This window comes from Triticum dicoccoides, chromosome 6A, assembly GCF_002162155.2.
Source record: "Triticum dicoccoides isolate Atlit2015 ecotype Zavitan chromosome 6A, WEW_v2.0, whole genome shotgun sequence".
Lineage (NCBI taxonomy): Eukaryota > Viridiplantae > Streptophyta > Magnoliopsida > Poales > Poaceae > Triticum > Triticum dicoccoides.
Window position 1 is genome coordinate 139,675,955 of NC_041390.1, and position 13,383 is coordinate 139,689,337.

The following is a 13,383-nucleotide window of genomic DNA, read 5'->3' on the forward strand; positions in this document are numbered from 1 at the left end:
TCGACCCCACAACGCGGCAGTCTCCCACCCGCGTCCTAGATGGGGGCCTCGCCTCACGTGCCAACATGGGCGCGGGTGTAGGCTCTCCTCCATGGGAGTCAGGCACGGGTCCCGCGCTAGATGGAGACTCGGGCGCAGTCGTTGGCTCATCTATGCCGCATGGTGGCCCACCCTATGTGGTTGGGAGCGGGATCCTCTGCGCTCGGGGCAGCTACACATGCGCCTACACGTGTTAGTACAATGTTGTAGACAGGAAACATCCAACTGATCAATTACAAAAGTATTTTAAAATTTGGACCAATCTGTACTACAGGAGAGCCACGGTTTGTAGAAGAAGCTTTGGCAGATCCAAACTGGAGGAAAGCCATGGAAGACGAATACATAGCATTGAAAAAGAATCACACGTGGCACTTGGTTTCACACGGTCAAGGTAAAAACCTAATAGATTTTAAGTGGGTATACAAGATTAAAAGGAAGTCAGGTGGCACTATTGATAGGTATAAAGCTAGACAGGTAGCTAAAGGGTTCAAACAAAGATATGGCATTGATTATGAGGACACTTTTATCCTAGTTGTTAAAGCTGCTACTATTAGATTGGTTTTATCGGTTGCTGTGTCCAGGAACTCGAGCCTAAGGCAGTTGGACGTACATAATGCGTTTTTACATGGTGTTCTAGAAGAGGAGGTTTATATGAACCACTCAAACCTAAGGCTATGTCCAGGAACTCGAGCCTAAGGAAGTTGAACATATATTGGACTTGTTGAAAATAAACAATGAAGTGTAAAAAGAGTAATATCATCAAACAATGAACTAGTGACAGTAATATCATCAAACAATATATCATCAAACAATGATGTGTCCAGGAACTCGAGCCTAAGGCAGTTGGACGTACAGAATGTGTTTTTACATGGTGTTCTAGAAGAGGAGGTCCTTCAGTAATATCATCAACTAGTGACAGTACATGCTCATATATGTTGATGATATTACTGTCACTAGTTCATCAGATGAAGCGGTGATAGCACTCCTGAAGGACCTAGGCTCAGAGTTTGCTTTGAAGGACCTTGGGGACCTGAATTTCTTCTTGGGTATTTAAGTCAAGAAAAACAAAGATGGTGTAGTCTTATATCAAGAAAAATATGCAACTGATTTATTGAAAAGAGTGGGTATGCAAGGATGCAGGCCTTCACCAACTCCACCGTCTAGTTCAGAAAAATTGTCTCTGCATGAAGGTGAGCCTCTTAGTGAGGAGGATGGCACCCTGATACGTCTCCAACGTATCTATAATTTTTGATTGCTCCATGCTATATTATCTACTGTTTTGGATGTTTATGGGCTTTATTATACACTTTTATATCATTTTTGGGACTAACCTATTAACCCAGAGCCCAGTGCGAGTTTCTGTTTTTACCTTGTTTTAGAATATCGCAGAAAAGGAAAACCAAACGGAGTCCAATTGACCTGAAACTTCACGGAACTTATTTTTGGATCAGAAGAAGCCCGGAAGACTTGGAGTCCACGTAAGGGAAGCTTCGAGGAGGCCACGAGGTAGGGGGCGCGCCCACCCCCCTTGGGCGCGCCATCCACCCTCGTGGCCCCCCTGACGCACTTCTTCCTCCTATATATCTCCGTATACCCTAAAAACATCCAGAAGCACAATAGATCGGGAGTTCCGACGCCAGAAGCCTCCGTAGCCACCGAAAACCAATCTAGACCCGTTCCGGCACCCTACCGGAGGGGGGAATCCCTCTCCGGTGGCCATCTTCATCATCCCGGTGCTCTCCATGACGAGGAGGGAGTAGTTCTCCCTCGGGGCTGAGGGTATGTACCAGTAGCTATGTGTTTGATCTCTCTCTCTCCCTCGTGTTCTTGAGGTGTTACAATCTTGATGTATCACGAGCTTTGCTATTACATTTGGATCCTATGATGTTTCTTCCCCCCTCTACTCTCTTGTAATGGATTGAGTTTTCCCTTTGAAGTTATCTTATCGGATTGAGTCTTTAAAGATTTGAGAACACTTGATGTATGTCTTGCCGTGCGTATCTGTGGTGACAATGGGATACCAGGTGATTCACTTGATGTATGTTTTGGTGATCAACTTGCGGGTTCCGCCCATGAACCTATGCATAGGGGTTGGCACACGTTTTCGTCGTGATTCTCCGGTAGGAACTTTGGGGCACTCTTTGAGGTTCTATGTGTTGGTTGAATAGATGAATCTGAGATTGTGTGATGCATATCGTATAATCATACCCACGGATACTTGAGGTGACATTAGGGTTTTGGTTGATTTGTGTCTTAAGGTGTTATTCTAGTACGAACTCTAGGGTTGTTTGTGACACCTATAGGAATAGCCCAACGGATTGATTGGAAAGAATAACTTTGAGGTGGTTTCGTACCCTACCATAATCTCTTCGTTTGTTCTCCGCTATTAGTGACTTTGGAGTGACTCTTTGCTGCATGTTTGAGGGATAGTTATGTGATCCAATTATGTCATTATTGTTGAGGGAACTTGCACTAGCGAAAGTATGAACCCTAGGCCTTGTTTCAACTCATCGCAATACCGTTTACGCTCACTTTTATCATTAGTTACCTTGCTGTTTTTATATTTTCAGATTACAAAAACCTTTATCTATCATCCATATACCACTTGTATCACCATCTCTTCGCCGAATTAGTGCACCTATACAATTTACCATTGTATTGGGTGTGTTGGGGACACAAGAGACTCTTTGTTATTTGGTTGCAGGGTTGCTTGAGAGAGACTATCTTCATCCTATGCCTCCTATGGATTGATAAACCTTAGGTCATCCACTTGAGAGAAGTTTGCTACTGTCCTATAAACCTCTGCACTTGAAGGCCCAACAACGTCTACAAGAAGAAGGTTGTGTAGTAGACATCACACCCAGTATAGAAGTATGATTGGTGCTCTTCAATATTTGACTCTTACTAGACCAGATATATCCTTTGTTGTAAACAAAGTATGTCAATTTTTGCATGCTCCTACCACCCTGCATTGGACTGCTACCAAACGTATTCTAAGATATATAAAGCACACAGTTAATGTTGGACTAACATTCAACAGGTCTCAGTCCAATCTTATCAGTGCATTCACTGATGTTGACTGGGGTGAAAGTATTGATGACAGGAGATCCACATGTGGTTTTGCAATATTTTTTGGTCCTAACCTAGTATCATGGTGTGCAAAGAAGCAGGCAACTATTTCCAGGTCTAGTACAGAGGCTGAGTATAAAGCATTGGCTAATGCTACTGCAGAGATTATTTGGCTTCAGTCCATGCTGAAGGAACTTGGAGTGGCACAAGCGCAAACTCCTTGCTTGTGGTGTGATAACCTTGGTGCCACTTATCTTTCCGCAAATCGGGTCTTTCATGCCAGAACCAAATGCATTGAGATAGATTTTCACTTTGTCAGAGAACGAGTTTTCAACAAGCAGTTAGATGTTTGTTTTGTTCATTCAAGGGACAAGATTGCATATGGCTTCACCAAGGCATTGCCCATGGGAAGCTTCGAGAAATTCAGATGTAATCTCAACTTGGCCAAGTTGTGATTAAGGGGTGTGTTGAAGATATCCCCTGATGGTTGTTAGGCCAGCGCATATAGGAGTCGTGGTAGTTTGTTATATGATCGAGATAACTTTGTATCATGTTTAGATCATCTCTGTCTCATCCATCTCTTGTAGTCCAAGTTTCCAAGTTTGTATGCGCAACAAGGGATAAACCCCTTCTATCAATAAATACCGCGACCCTCTCACGGGCGCTTCCATCACGGAATCCTATAGTAAGCAGCCACGTCCAACCAAGAGCTGCTCTAATTTTAAGGTGAACTCACCATTCTTCGTATAATTCCACCCCTGTGGCACGGGTGGAAGTTGTAATCAGCCACGTCTATCGTCCCGTATCGTATGGTGTGTTTCTCTCCATCGATCGATCTCGTCGACCGTGTCCGTGAGCACATTGCCAGATGGTACGACCGTGGTCTTAGAAAGTGGACGGTAGATGGAGCCAATGTGAGTCGTCCATCAACGTAAAGGGAGCGGCGTCACGGATATGGGTAGGGGCGACCACGAGACGGTCGTCGGTCACCGGTTATTTTCGTCCGTGGCAAACCGTGAGCAGAGAGAACACTGTATGCTCCTCGCCGAGCCATTTGCATGGATGCAATGCATGTACAGCTGTGATCACTACTCGCCAACGGAAACTAAACTAGTGCAAGGCTTTTACGTACTGTCGCGGCATTTATGTTGCGCATCTGACGATCTCCTAAAGCGAAAGCGGAACATCAACAAGTTAAGAAAGTGCCTTTTGATCGAGCACATCACATCACGTTCGCCGAGGAAAGTAGACCGAGTTTTTTTTTTGGAACACAAGTAGACCGAGTTTCATTAACTTGATTTTGCGTATAGAAATGCGAATAAATCAGGTACATATGGAAACTGCATGCATCACGCTGAGGCGACGGCTTAATGCACACAAAGAATAGCATCAACCCTGTGCTAAACTTTTACAAAAGACTTTTGAGAAAAGTTCACACAATGAAATATCAAATCCGTCGTAGTCTAGGTGGTTAGGATACTCGGCTCTCACCCGAGAGACCCGGGTTCAAGTCCCGGCGACGGAAATTTTTTTATCTACCTTTTTGCCGATCGAAACTTGGACCGAACCCCTGGTTCATTTCATTTTAGGCAAGCATAAAGCGGACCTCCCACACCGAAAGGGTGTCACGGGCACAAGCGAAGAAGACCGAGTCACACGCCTCCGCTGGCGTCGCGCGTCACGCACGGAGCGGCGCCCGCCGCAGCCAAACTCTCCCCGTGCATGTGCGTGCATGTGTGGTTGCCACGGACACGGCAGATCCGCGCCCCTTTGCCGTAATCGTTGTGGTTCTCAACAGATACATTCATTCATGGCGATCGACCGACGACGGCCGGCCCGGGCGATCTTGGGTCTACGTACATTGACTTCTCGCTTGACGGCATGATTTGGCGTGCATGCGTACGTCGGTGCCTGTGCTCATCTTGACCGCACGTACGTAATTTTGCCAAATGTTTGACTTCAGTCAACATGAAGAAAAAGAACTTATAGGTTTGGTTCCGCAAAGTTCTTCTGATATGACCGTGGGTAATTTAGGTACCGTAGTTTCTATTATTCCGGCCGCTGCTGATAATGTGCCCAACAACGATCATGATGAACTTACTGATGTGCATGTTCAACGGCACATAAGATTTGATGGGAAGTATGAAGAAGGGTTGGAAGGGTTAGTGGTTGTGACTTGTGCGCATGCTGCATGTTGTACGAAGACAAACGTGGTGGAGTCAAATTGCACCACGTTTCAACATGCATCAGAAGGAAATCAAGAAAAAGAATATTATAATTATTTTAGTAAGCCACGTCGTGGAGGAGGCCTCAAGGAGTCCATGTTGGATTTCAAGTACTTGCTTGCCGGGATTATTTGTTACTTCAGGATTACTAAAACAAGAAGATTATTTACATTTCTTTTCCTGCCCATCAAGGAAAGGATCAATGCGAGGATTCTATTTATTAGGGAACTATTCAGTTTAAAGGATGTTGGGTGGGGCCCGCCAGGACAAGCACACAAGTTGTCAACGCATGCACCAAAACTAGTAGTTTGTGTTTTCCTAAATACTAGATCAAGTCGGTTTAGCCTACGTATACGTCTAGGTGTTTTTTTATATACGTACCAAGTGCTTGTTTTCCAAGATAGTCAAGGTATACGGCTATTATATAAAGCCAATTTAGTTCTTTGTAAAAGGCAGGTTATATTTTGATATTTTTATGAAATAGACACGAAGTGTTTTTAGGGTAGACACCCGTATCAAGTTTTGGAGGGATCTTTAGAAAACCTCTGTGTTGCGATTTCTCTTCGTGGAAATTGTTTTGCGCGTGAGTACCTTCGTCGAGATTGATTTTCTCGTGCTGGGCCGCAAGGTTCAAACCCTCTACATCGTGTACATCGCGTGCGCGGATGAGAGGTTACTGCTATTGGTGGTGGAGTGTCGTGAAAGGTCGGGCCGCAACGACGGATCGGATCTCGCATCGAGGTTCGGTCTATATCAGGTGGTATTCAGAGCATCAGGTTGTTCACGGCACTATGGAGAAGATGGCGAGCGCGTCGTTATTCAGTAAGTTAAGCTATGGATTTCAGTTGGAGGAGGAAGGCCGTTGGACTGGTCTTTTTCACACCCGTGTGGTGGTGAGAGAGAGATCATGTGCCATGACCATTGATCACATGAATTTGATCAACGCCGCAAGCATCGAGATGGTGGAGATGTTGGATCTACCGATTGCACCAAGAGCACAACCGTACTTGTTTCGTTGGGGTCATGAAGAGCTCATTGTGACGCACCAAACCAAGGTGCCGTTTTTGTTGGGAAATTATTTTTGCGAGGTTTTATGCGACGTGATTCCGACAACTATGATTTCATGTCACTTGTTATTGGGCGAGCCATGGTATAAAGAGCATGATGTTACGTATGATTGCAAAACACATAGATATACTATCAAGAAGGGTAAGAAGTGTAGCCTCGTGCCAATGGGTGAGGAGCGTTTTATTTCTTGGAGGAAAGAACATCTTGAGAAGATAAAAGAGCAGGAAGAAGAAGAGAAGAAGGTCGAAGTTGCTGAAATTTTTGCGGTTGTTATTCAATCAAGTGAGGAAGAGGTCAACTCAAAACCGAAAACGGTTTCGATGCAAGGAGGAGAGGATGATATGACCGTGGGTAATTTAGCTACCGTAGTTTCTATTATTCCGGCCGCTGCTGATAATGTGCCCAACAACGATCATGATGAACTTACTGATGTGCATGTTCAACGGCACATAAGATTTGATGGGAAGTATGAAGAAGGGTTAGAAGGGTCAGTGGTTGTGACTTGTGCGCATGCTGCATGTTGTACGGAGACTAACGTGGTGGAGTCAAATTGCACCAAGTTTCAACATGCATCAGAAGGAAATCAAGAAAAAGAATATTATAATTATTTTAGTAAGCCACGTCGTGGAGGAGGCCTCAAGGAGTCCATGTTGGATTTCAAGTACTTGCTTGCCGGGATTATTTGTTATTTCAGGACTACTAAAACAAGAAGATTATTTACATTTCTTTTCCTGCCCATCAAGGAAAAGATCAATGCGGGGATTCTACTTATTAGGGAACTATCCAGTTTAAAGGATGTTGGGTGGGGCCCGCCAGGACAAGCACGCAAGTTGTCAACGCATGCACCAAAACTAGTAGTTTGTGTTTTCCTAAATATTAGATCAAGTCGGTTTAGCCTACGTATACGTCTAGGTGTTTTTTTTATATACGTACCAAGTGCTTGTTTTCCAAGATAGTCAAGGTATACGGCTATTATATAAAGCCAATTTAGTTCTTTGTAAAAGGCAGGTTATATTTTGATATTTTTATGAAATAGACACGATGTGTTTTTAGGGTAGACACCCGTATCAAGTTTTGGAGGGATCTTTAGAAAACCTTTGTGTTGCGATTTCTCTTCGTGAAAATTGTTTTGCGCGTGAGTACCTTCGTCGAGATTGGTTTTCTCGTGCTGGGCCGCAAGGTTCAAACCCTCTACATCGTGTACATCGCGTGCGCGGGTGAGAGGTTACTGCTATTGGTGGTGGAGTGTCGTGAAAGGTCGGGCCGCAATGACGGATCGGATCTCGCATCGAGGTTCGGTCTATATCATCTTCCGTGATAACTAACGTGTAACCTCTTTTGTCATGGTTGCTATCGTGCTCGTGCCATGACAAAGCAGAAAAAAAAACACGATCAATCTCTTGTACAGGAGCCACATGTAGTAACAGTAGCACTGTCGAGAGTTCGGCCGCTCCACCGAAAACAACTTGCCTACGGATCTCTCTCTCCCCTGGGCGTACCTCCTGTTCACAATAAGTGTCAGACCGGCCAGACAGATCGGTCTGTTAGGCCTGATACCCAATCGTCCACGTACCTCAGCAGTGCAAGCGTGCAAAAATACACAGACCAGACGGATCCAGCCGGCCATATCGCTCGCTATCTGCTAATCGGAGGGAGGCGGACAGGGAAACACGGAGGTCATGCAGCGACTCGATCGATCTACTCTTCGGGTTTTTTTTGAGTGGAGTGGATCTACTCTTCGGGTGTTTCGGCGTGTGCAGCAGACGGGCTGTCGACCGCAAAGCTTCTATGAGGATCGGTCGAGTGGGCAGCTCGGCCCGGACGGCCCGCCCTGAAAATCCTGCGCCGGGCTGAGCCTGAGCGTGCCATCGGGCCTGGCTCGGGCCCAGAAGTTGAGCCCGATGGTTAGACCGGGCCGGGCTTGGGCTTGCGGAAAATAAAATTTTAGACGTAGTCAGGCTGGGCCGGCCAGGCGATGTCAGGCTTTCGGGCTTGGGCCCGATTTAGTAGGCCCGACGTTTGGCCGGGCCGGGTTTGAGCCTAGGTTTTCAGCATCAAGCTTTTTTTGGCCCGGCCTTACATAGGCCCAGGTATAGTTGAGTCGCTGCATGACCTTCGCGAGGGCATCTCCAACGAAAACAACTGAAGAAAGGAGCAGGGCATCTGCAACGCGGTGTTGCGTCCGTGGACATGAATACGAGAGAAGGTTATCTAACGGCGTGCCTGAAATGTTCACCCACATTTTAAAAATGAATTCAATGAACGAGATGAATTTGATGCAAACAGAATGACTACACTTGCATGCAACTTCCGCCCAACTGGCCACCTTCAAAGATTTCTAACCGGCACTATAGTTTTTTAGGCAAAAAGAAGCTAGACTTTATTACTCAATAACTAAGGTTAAAAGAATAATATTCTGGTCATGTGGATGACCCAGTCAAGTATGGCGGCTTGATCTAAAGGAAGTGAATGCCAAGCTAAATTGTGAGCTTCAAAATTATTGTTTCTACTTTCAAAACTAAACATACATGAAATAAAAGAATGCTTCCAATCTCTAATCTCGTTGATAACCATTCCATGAGCTGCATATGGCCCATCCTGGATGTCCTTCACCATCGACTTGCAATCAGATGCGACATGTAAATTTCGAATGCCAAGGCCAGGGCACTATAATTTTAGTATTGGATTGTAACTTGTGATTAATTAGTACTATCGGTCATCATTAGCAGACCCAACAGCCGGGAAAATGAAATAAAGCGGAGAAAGAAGGACTTGCATGGGGTTCGATCCTTAGATTTGTTGGGGCGCTAGCCAGTAAGCCATCGCTCAGCTCGTGTTAGGTAAGTAGGGCGTGAACAACTTGAAGTAACCGGATTTCCACTAGCTTTTCAGGGTTTCTTTTCTTGTTTTCATCGCTTTTACTCGTTTATTTCTTCGCTTTACTGGTTCCTTTTTTTCATTGATTTCCTTTGGTTCTTTTTTGGTTTTCAATGGGTTTTTTCTTTTCTTTCATTTTTCTCTATACTTTCTTTGGTATTTTTTGTTTCTTTCTCGTTTTTCATCTGTTTTTCTTTTCTTCCTCGGGTTTCAATGTTTTCTAATACATTTTATTATATTTCTAATACATGTTTATCATTTTTCAAAAAGAAGTTTAACATTTCTTTAAATACATGATCTACATTCTTTCCATACATATTTTTCTTAGCATTTCTCAAATTCTTGACTAACATTTTTCAAATAGAAGATTACCATTTTTTGAAAACATAGTCAACATTTTTCCTATACATTTTAGACATTTTCCTAAATGCTTGATTAAAAAATTAAAATAAAATATTAACATTTTTTATTACATGGTCAATATTTTTATATACACAATTAACATTTTTCAAATGCTTGATTAAAGATTTTCAAATACGTGTTCAATATTCAAATGCTTCATTAACATTTCTATATACGTGATCAAATTTTTCATCAGTTTTTAATACATGATCAACTTTTTTCTCTACACATTTAACATTTTTTGCTTGATTATAATTTTTCAAATACATGTTCAACATTTTTTTACTGCTAATTATCATTTTTGAAAATACATAATCAATGTTTTCCAAAACAAATTGTATTTTTAATACATTTTTCGTATACGTGATAAACATTTTCCCTGCACACATTTAACATTTTCAAATGCATGGTCAACATATTTCAAATGTTTTTTGTTGATTGTTTATATTATATATATGTATACATACATACATACATACATACATACATACATACATACATACATACATACATACATATAATATTTTAGTCTAAACAAAAGAAAAAATAAAGCAAAAAGCAAAAAAAAAAAACATAGGAAAATAAAAAAAGCGCGGCAAGATTGCATGACCTCTAGCGTGCGGCCAGCGCAACTTGCTCTGCCCTTCAGCGAGAGTTCCATAGGTCTCGGTCCGTTGTTCTCAAAAAAAAAAGGTCTCGGTCTTGCTGAACGCAGAATATAGGGCCCTCCCTTCACTCGCGACAAACGGGCCGGCCCATCTCTCCTTTCCAAAGGATAAAAAGGTGCAGGTGGGGGGAGCAGGATTCGAATACGAGATCGCATCGCTCCATGGATACTGCACTAACCACTAGGCCACTTCCTCGTTCATGCATATTTCCTTCCGTTCTTTCTTTCTATGTACAGAAAATGCCTTCTGTCCTTTGTACGTTTGTTTTTTCCTTTTTCTTTGTTTGTTTTCCTGTTTCTTTTTCCTTTTTCTTTAATGCGTGAACTCGTTTCAAGTCGGTGTTTTTTTTCAAAATTGACGAACTTTTTTCAAACAAGGTGAACTTTTTTTTCAAATTCGATAAACTTTTTTCAAACTCGATGAACTTTTTCAAATGCGATGAACTTTTTTCAAATTTGACGAACTTTTTTCAAACATGTTGAACTTTTTTTCAAATTCGATGAGCTTTTTTCAAATTCGATGAGCTTTTTTCAAATTCGATGAACTTTTTCAAATGCGATGAACTTTTTCCAAATTTGATGAACTTTTTCAAATGCGATGAACTTTTTTTTTCAATTTCGATGGAAGTATTTCAAATTTGATGAACCTTTTCGAAATTCGATGAACTTTTTTCAAATTTGATGAATGTTTTTTAAAAAATTGAAGATTTTTTTTTCAAATCCGCTGAATTGTTTTGAAAAGGGATGAACTTTTTTTCGGATTCGGTGAACTTTTTCTAATTATGACGAACTTTTCTCAAATTTGATGAACTTTTTTTAAGATCAATGAACTTTCTTCAATTTTGATGAACTTAAAAAAACCAAAGAACTTTCATCCCTTTTTCTTAAAAAAGTTTCCTTAATTTTTTTTTTGAAAAGTGCACGTATTCAGCAAAAAAAGGAAATAAAAAGGCGAAATAAATCGTTACGGAAAAAGAGAGAAAAAGAAGAAAACAAATGGTTGAAATAATAAAAGAAGGCAAGCGAACATTTCTAGTCAGGTCGTTGGATAGCGTAGTGGTTCGTGCACCCCTTTGCGAAGGGAGAGTTCCCTAGTTCGATTCCCTCCTCACGCACATCTTTTTTATTTAGTTTCTAACGGAATAACGGAAAGAAGCGATCGACTGGTTTGCTGAGAGCGAAGGTTTTCTGGGCCGCTCCACTATAGGTCTCCTTCAGGCGCCAGGGAGCTGTTCGGGCGCGTTATAGGAGCTCTCGAATATAGGGGCGCCCTTAGTTCCGTTCCGATCACCTTTTTCTGCTTTTCTTTGGTTTGCGCTATGATAAGCCTTGTCACATTTGGGTAAGCTGCCTCTAGTGGCTTTTCTTTTCCTTCTCTTCTTTCTTTCTTTCTGTTCACTTCATTCTGTTAGGTTCGTTCCTTTTCTTTTCAAACAATCTTTCTTATCATACACCATATATTCAATTCTCCCTCTTCCCGAATTATTTGTCTTAAATTTGTCTAAATATGGTTGTATCTAGACGGAGGTAATATATTCTGGAGATACATGAAAACCTAATTTATATTTCACGTTCATGTATTTAATTGAAAAGTGTCCATATGCTTCAAAAATATATTCATGTTTTCTTAGAAGCGATCGACTGGTTTGCTGAGAGCGAAGGTTTTCTGGGCCGCTCCACTATAGGTCTCCTTCAGGCGCCAGGGAGCTGTTCGGGCGCGTTATAGGAGCTCTCGAATATAGGGGCGCCCTTAGTTCCGTTCCGATCACCTTTTTCTGCTTTTCTTTGGTTTGCGCTATGATAAGCCTTGTCACATTTGGAGCTGCCTCTAGTGGCTTTTCTTTTCCTTCTCTTCTTTCTTTCTTTCTGTTCACTTCATTCTGTTAGGTTCGTTCCTTTTCTTTTCAAACAATGTTTCTTATCATACACCATATATTCAATTCTCCCTCTTCCCGAATTATTTGTCTTAAATTTGTCTAAATATGGTTGTATCTAGACGGAGGTAATATATTCTGGAGATACATGAAAACCTAATTTATATTTCACGTTCATGTATTTAATTGAAAAGTGTCCATATGCTTCAAAAATATATTCATGTTTTCTTAGAAGCATGTATTTTAGAGGTAAATGAAAACCTAATTTATCTTTAACGTTAATGTATTTAATTGGAAAGTGTCCATATGCTTCAAAAACATATGCATGTTTTTATAAAAGTGGTCTGTATATTTTAGAAAAACATGCATTTTGAAAGAATACTCACCAAGTATTACGAAATTGTATTTGCATTGCAAAAACTATTCATTAGGTGTTAAAAATAATTTCTTGAGAAAATATTCATTATTTATTTTTTTAAATCACTTAATCTAATTATAAAAGTATATTGTGGAAAATTGTTAACATGTGTAAAAAATTACGTTTATACAAAAATGTACAATGTGTATGAAAAAAATGTAATCATGTATTTGAAAATGTTTCATATGTTTACAAAAATTTACACCATGTATAAAAAGTCTAGACATCAAAACTTATATTTGAAAAAAATCATGTACCCCAAAAATGTTAAACATGCATAATGAAAATGTAGAATGCAGAAAATATAGAATGAAAAAAACATGAATATGTGTTTTAAAAATTATTAAACATGTCTTCAAAAATTATCCTAATGTATACAAATAATGTAGAATGTGGAATAAAAAATTAGAGATAAAAAGTAGATTGAAAAAAATGTTAATTATGTATTTGAAAAATGTTAAACTAATACATATAAAAAATTCTGTTATATGCAGAAAATGAAGTATGTGTTTGAAATAAATTGGCATGAAAACATATGTGAAAAAAATGTTAATCATGTATTTCAAAAAAATATTGGAAATTTTATAGAAATGTTCCTGTTCTACACAAACGAGAAATAAGAAAGTTAATGAAAATAAAAAAGAAACATATAAAAGCAAAGAAAACCAATAAAAATAAAAAAGATACAAATAAAACCAAAGAAATAAGAAAAATAAAAATAAAAACAAAGAAATTAAACCACTG

The 13,383-nt window shown here is 40.7% G+C and overlaps 1 non-coding gene across 1 annotated transcript; it reads left to right on the forward strand.

The window, feature by feature from the left end:
- The first annotated feature begins 4,560 nt into the window (after positions 1-4,560).
- On the forward strand, positions 4,561-4,633 carry TRNAE-CUC. The gene has a single exon. It is a non-coding gene; the product is annotated as a tRNA-Glu (tRNA).
- The last annotated feature ends 8,750 nt before the right edge of the window (positions 4,634-13,383 follow it).